The sequence below is a fragment of the Gossypium arboreum genome, chromosome 12 (assembly GCF_025698485.1).
Source record: "Gossypium arboreum isolate Shixiya-1 chromosome 12, ASM2569848v2, whole genome shotgun sequence".
NCBI lineage: Eukaryota > Viridiplantae > Streptophyta > Magnoliopsida > Malvales > Malvaceae > Gossypium > Gossypium arboreum.
The window spans coordinates 70,648,733-70,655,553 of NC_069081.1; positions in this window are offsets into that span (position 1 = coordinate 70,648,733).

Consider the following 6,821-nt stretch of genomic DNA (forward strand, 5'->3'; position numbering starts at 1 on the left):
AGGGCCAGAACGGTTTCTGGGTCCCCTGTCGCAACTTTAAAATTTACTATAAATTATCCAGAAATAATTAGAGTCATTCCTTATATGTATAGATTCCATTTTGAGTCTAGTTTCATTAGAAACAAACGGCACCAGTATTAAAGCCCTGTACAGAGAGATATTCAAGTTATAACGCGCGAAGGTCAGAGCAGTCGATCTGTAACATGGGTGACTTTAACTAATAAACTGTACCAATTGGCCCGACCAAAAATTCTAGAAATAAATCCATGGATGGATATATGAGTCTAAATTCAGGGAAAATTTACGAAACCAGTTTCCGAGTTTTGAAACTCGAGATATGATTTTTAAGGCGACGGTGACGCAGTTTTCCAGCCTGACTGAAAATGTCAAATTGGGGGGCAAAATATGTGAACTTGGCTTGTTAACCCCTCGTGTCCGACACCGGCGATGGTCTCGGGTTCGGGGTGTTACACATAATCACATATTTTAGACATTAAATATCATATTCAAATAATTTGGTGACTCGGTTTAACGGTCCCGAAACCGCTTTTCGACTAGGGTCACTTTAGGGCTGTCACAGTGAGTGAGTTGGAACAAGCAACAGGCAAAAACAAAAAATCACACATACAACAAGGTCGAAAAGTTTTGCTTGTGTAGTTGAGGCCAAGGTATTTTGAATTTATTAATTGTGTCAAATATTAATTACTTTCTATTAAATAATATTTTTACTACCATATTGTAGGAACTCTCGTCTGGTCAAAAACTTGGACGCCTTCAGCTTTTTGACATTACACATAGAAAGAAAGATGAATCTCCAATGACTTCTGAAGTTGGAGAAATTATGGTATATTTACTTAATAAATTTTGATTTATTTTAAATATTTATAATGTTTAATTATAATGGTTTAATTCGTCGTTAGTAGTTTGAAATAATATTAAGTTATGTTGCATTTGTTTTTATTATATATTTCATTTCTAACTCTTTGATTGATTTATTAGAAGAAACTAAAGGATAAAAAGGCAGAGTATGAAGCGATTGCTTTGAGTGATAGTTTTTGTTAATCTCGAGGAAATTGATAACAGAATTATTACTGAAGTTTTGGGTCCTGAAAGGTATGGTTGGGTTCGATTTCAAGGATCTAGTGTTAACCCAACCCAATATTGTGGATCCAGCTTACAACAATACATGCCTTTGGGGAGTCAAGCTCAAGCTGAAGTTCAAAGGTTAAGAGACCAAATTGCTCAAATGCTAGCGAGCACAGTTGAGCAAATTGCTCAACTTAAAGCAGAGGCAGCATCGAGAGAAGTAGAGGTTCAAAGAAAATATGAAGAACTCTAGCTACAACTTAAAGAAGAGGCAGCAGCGAGGGAAGCACAGCAAAACAAAAAATATAACAAACTCCAGCTACAGCTTCAGAATATGATGAAGATGTTTTAGTAGTTGCAGAATCCACCATCTTAGACGTTTATTTTCTTATTGTAAGAATGTTTTAATAATATAACTTTTAACATTACTGTAAGAATATTTTGTTATTTCATTTATTAATTTATATAATATATCTTTCGTTGGATTTTTGAAGTATCATTTAGATTTGTTGCTATTGGTTGGATTTGATGTTACAGGAAGGGTTGTATATGAATGAAAATAGGATATTAGAAATCTGCTAAAATTAGTGGCATTTTTACTAAAAATGTCGCAAAAGAACATGACTTTTAGCGGCGTTTTTGTAGAAGTGCAGCTAAAGGTCATGTTATTTAGCGGCATTTGTGTGAAAAGCGCCACTAAAGGTCATGTTCTTTAGTGGCATTTGTGTGAAAGGCGCCACTAAAGGTCACATTCTTCAGCGGCATCTGTGTGAAAAGCACCATTAAAGGTCACGTTCTTTAACGGTGCTTCCTCAAAAACGTCGCTAAAAGTCTTGTTCTTTAGCGGCATTTTTTTACATAAATGCCACAAAATGTTAGCGGCGTTGTCTTTAGTGGCATTTTTTACGACGCTTGTAAAAGCGCCGCAAATAGTTTTAGCTAAAGGCCCAAAAAACGCCTCTAAAAACCTTTTTTATTGTAGTGACACGGCAAAAACACATGCCCATAGGACAAACCATGTGTCACACACGGCCTAGACACACGCCCGTGTGTCTACCCGTATGAATAAAATAAAGCCTATTTATCAAGCCATTTGTCACCCTCATTTCCACCTACACACACACAAGTTCAATGACATAAATCTAGATATACTTAGGCAACCAAACATCCATAAGACAAGGCCAAATCATGTCATTTCATTATCCATACTCAACATATTTACAACACCATATTTTGTCAAACCCAATCATACCAATAACATGCATAATTTTACTTAGTTTTCCTACCACATTAAGGAGCCAATCTTAACCATTCAACAACCAAAACTATTAAGCCATATTCAACCATTTACTAGGCATTAATAAATCACATAACACAAGCGATAATTTCACATACATGCATATATAAATATATATGAGCTTACAATCAATTCAACCAAAATCAGTCAAGTTTCATGGCCAAATACCACATCAAGCCTTGACAATTACAAGCCAATACAATTGGCCAAATTCTTAATGACACATATAACAAAATAACCAAGTCCCTATACATGCCATATTCTCAAAATGTTTAAAATCATCAGTACCCAAAATAATAGTTTGTTAGTGTGATGCGAACTCCGACGATCTCCAATCCGAGCTAGCTTGGTGACACTATATAACATGGAAAATAAAATGGATTAAACTATATAGCTTAATAAGATCGTATGAAAGAAATAAGCTAACCTTAAAATACATTAACATGCAAGTAATTTAACATAAGGTAATGCAATTTACCAAAGTCTCATGACTATAATTCATTCCATCACAACTTGCCTTGAAATCAACATTCCACAAATTTTCTAAACATAAGTTTTGCGTACATACTTGTACCATCTTGTAATAGCTTCATATTTATTCTCATAATTGACATACCCAATGAACCACTCGGAATAATAAATTTGGATACTCAGGAACCTTGCACAGAAGATGCCACATATGTAGCCATTGCTACCTCCATCTCATATCACATATATGCTCGCACTCGAACCAACAATGGGCCTACTCACACAAGCTATCAGTCAAGACGTAGCTACTCGGTGCTACGCACACAAGTTGTGAAGTAACTGCAACATATGCCGATATACTTAGCCACAGGTAGGACGTACAGGACCAGCACCCAGATTACATAACATAAAACCCTAGTGACATGTCACTTGTATCCTAATCTATTCCTAAGGTTTGATTGGGATTTCTCGCTTGCCAAATCATCATAAAATGTGTCCATAAGGTCGATTACATAATTCATGCATAAATTAAAGCATTTAAAACACATTTAAGTAAAGCTTATTTAACATACGATTTACCTCGGTTACAAAAATGGCCAAAAAGGATTTATTCGTCAGTTACTTTGTTTTTCCCCCGATCTAGACCCGAACTTCATTTTTCTTGATCTATAATACCACATTTAACTTATTTAATCATCACATTATTCAATTCATCCCAAAAACACAAGGTAAAATTTACATTTTTTTGCCTCTAGCTTTTTAACATTTTACAATTTAATTCCTAGGCTCGTAAAATGAATTTCTTTCAATTTGTTCACAACCCAAGCCTAGTCAAATATTATTTATACTCATAACAGCCCAAATTTTTCATATATTCACACTTTTCTGCACATGTTATAGACTTTTACAAATAAGTCCCTATTTGATCTTTTTACAGAAAATCACTTTACAAAAGTCGTTTAACAAACAACAAAAATGTATTTTCTACCATCAAACATCAAAATACACACATATTCAACATGGATAAAATTTTAAACTTTAAATTTCTTTCAATTTATTCCTTGAAATAGCTAAATCAAGTTACAACGATCTCAAAAATATAAAAATTGTTAAAAACAGGACAAGAACGGACTTTCAATCGAGCTTGAAAGCTTGGCCAAACCCTAGTCCTATCTCCTCTTCTAATTTTTTGCTATGGGGATGAAATTGAAGAAGATGACATCTTTTATTTAGTTAATTTTGTCCTTATTAGCCAAATTACTAAAATACCCTTAATACATAACTTTGAAATTTCACCTAACCATGTCTATTTTTTGTCTATATTAAAGTATAATGGTCTAATTACTATTGAAGGACCTCTAATTTAGAACTTCATAACAATTTACTGCCTTTAGCCTATAGAATTCAAATTTTACACCTATTGCAATTTAGTCCTTCTAGTCAAATTGAGTACTCAATCAATAAAATATCTTAACGAACTTTTCACACAATTATTATATCATGCTGTAGACCTTAAAGAAATAGTAAAAAAAATATTTCTACTTTAGATTTGTGGTCCCAAAACCATTGTTCCGATTTGACCCAAAAACGGGCTGTTACACTAATGTAGTGTATGTGTCTCTAGCTATACATGTCATTTTATAACCTATGATAGTGTGACGTCTCCTGACAATTTAAAATCATATTTTTCATATAGTAGTGGATATCAATTGAGTAGACTCTGATGATGTTGAGAGTAACACGTCGGCTTCCGTTCGCTGGGCAGCGTCGTCTAGATCTAAACCCGTGTCTGAAGGTCGTGGTGGAAAGGCTAAGGAAGCCTTCTTCTAGATGATGAACGAGTGGTTCACTAAGTTTGTCCGAACAAATCTAGCTGCTTAGCAACCTCTACCCCTACCTTTTCCCCATCCAGTCCCCGTAGCCTCTTAAGTTTTAGAACCAGTGCGTATGAACAAACCGCCAGTTGATAAATTTCAAAAATATGGGGCTGAAGAATTTAGGGCTACAATTGATGATGACCCTGAGAGAGCTAAGTTTTGGCTTGAGAATACGATCCGGGTTTTTGATGATTTGTCTTGTACACCATCAGAATGCGTTAAATGTGTTATGTCTCTTCTGAAAGACGCCACATATCAATGGTGAAACACATTAATATTTGTAGTACCAAGAGAAAGGGTCACATGGGAATTCTTTCAGACCAAATTTAGAAAGAAGTATATAAGTCAACGATTCCTCGATCAAAAGCGTAAAGAATTTCTAGAGCTGAAACAGGGTGGTATGACCATATTTGAATATGAAAAAGAGTTTGTCAGATTAAGCAAGTATGCCTGAGAGTGCATTCCAACCGAGGTGGTTATGTGTAAAAGGTTTGGAGACAGATTGAATGAAGACATTAAGCTTTTAGTCGGAATAGTTGAATTGAAAGAATTTATTGTGTTAGTTGATAGAGCACAAAAAGTCGAAGAGCTTAGTAAAGAAAAGAGAAAAGTTAAAGTTGAAGCTAGAGATTTGAGGAAGAGATTTATGGGAAAGTCTCATTAGTCAACATCGAAGAAATCTAAACAACATCACTATCATCCTACAGTTTCTACTGGGCTTTCTGATAGAAATGAAGAAGCGATACACTCTAGTCCTAAAACCTAGGCTACATCTGTAGCTAGCGTGGGTAGCGTTAGCATGCTAGATCTGAGTGCAAACACTGCAACAGGCCATATTATAGCGAGTGTCGAGTTAAAAGCGAAGCATGTTTTAGGTATGGTTCCTTCAACCACTACTTTAGAGATTGCCCTGAGAAGTTTGAGAAAGAAAAAACTCAAATCGCTAGGCCGAGTAATACAGCTGCTAGAGGGAGACCATCCTGAAATACTTGAAAAATTAGTGGTAGTTGAGGTGCAACGAAAGATTCTACAGTGAGATCTGAGGCACGAGCGCCAGCCAAAGCTTATGCCATTCACGCTCGCAAAGATGCGTCGACACCAGATAATATCACCAGTACCTTTTATCTCTATAACACTGATGTAACTGTTTTGATTGATCCCGGATCAACCTATTCTTATATATGTACGAATTTAGTGCCTAGTAAGAGTACCTGTAGAGACCACTGAATTCACGGTTCATGTATCAAACCCCTTAGGTCAGTACGTCCTAATTGATAAAGTTTGCAAGAATTGTCCTTTGATGACTCATGGTTATAGTTTTCCGGCCAATTTAATGCTTTTACCATTTGATGAGTTTGATGTGATTTTGGGTATGGTTTGGCTGACTCTACATGATGCTGTTGTAAACTATAAACAAAAGATTATTATGTTGAAATGTCAAAAAGGTGAGACTCTTCGCATTGAATCTGATGATTCGAATGGGTTGCCTATTGTGATCTCGACTATATTAGTGCAAAAGTATGTGAGAAAAGGTTTCGATGTTTACCTTGCATATGTACTACATACAAAAGTGTCTGAATGGAAGATTGAATTACTGCCAGTGGTTTGTGAATATTTAGATGTGTTTCTAGAAGTGTTACCCGGGAACATCACCGATATCGATAGCTCCGTACAGAATGGCTCTTACAGAGTTGAAAGAGTTGAAAGCTCGATTACAAGAGTTAACAGATAGAGGTTTTGCATGATTGAGTTTCTCGCCCTGGGGAACACCAGTTTTATTCGTTAAAAAGAAAGATGGTTCAATGAGATTGTGTATTAACTATCGCCAGCTCAACAAAGTTACGATCAAGAAAAAGTACCCATTCTCGTGAATCAATGATTTGGTTGATTTGTTAAAGGGTGCCACGATGTTTTCAAAGATTGATTTAGTTTTTGGTTATTACCAGTTACGGGTTAAAGATTCGGATGTGCCGAAAGCTACATTCAGAACTAGGTATAGACATTATGAATTTCTTGTTATGTCGTTTAGGTTAACTAATGCTCCTCCAATTTTTATCGATTTGATAAACAGAATTTTCAAATAGTATTTAGAT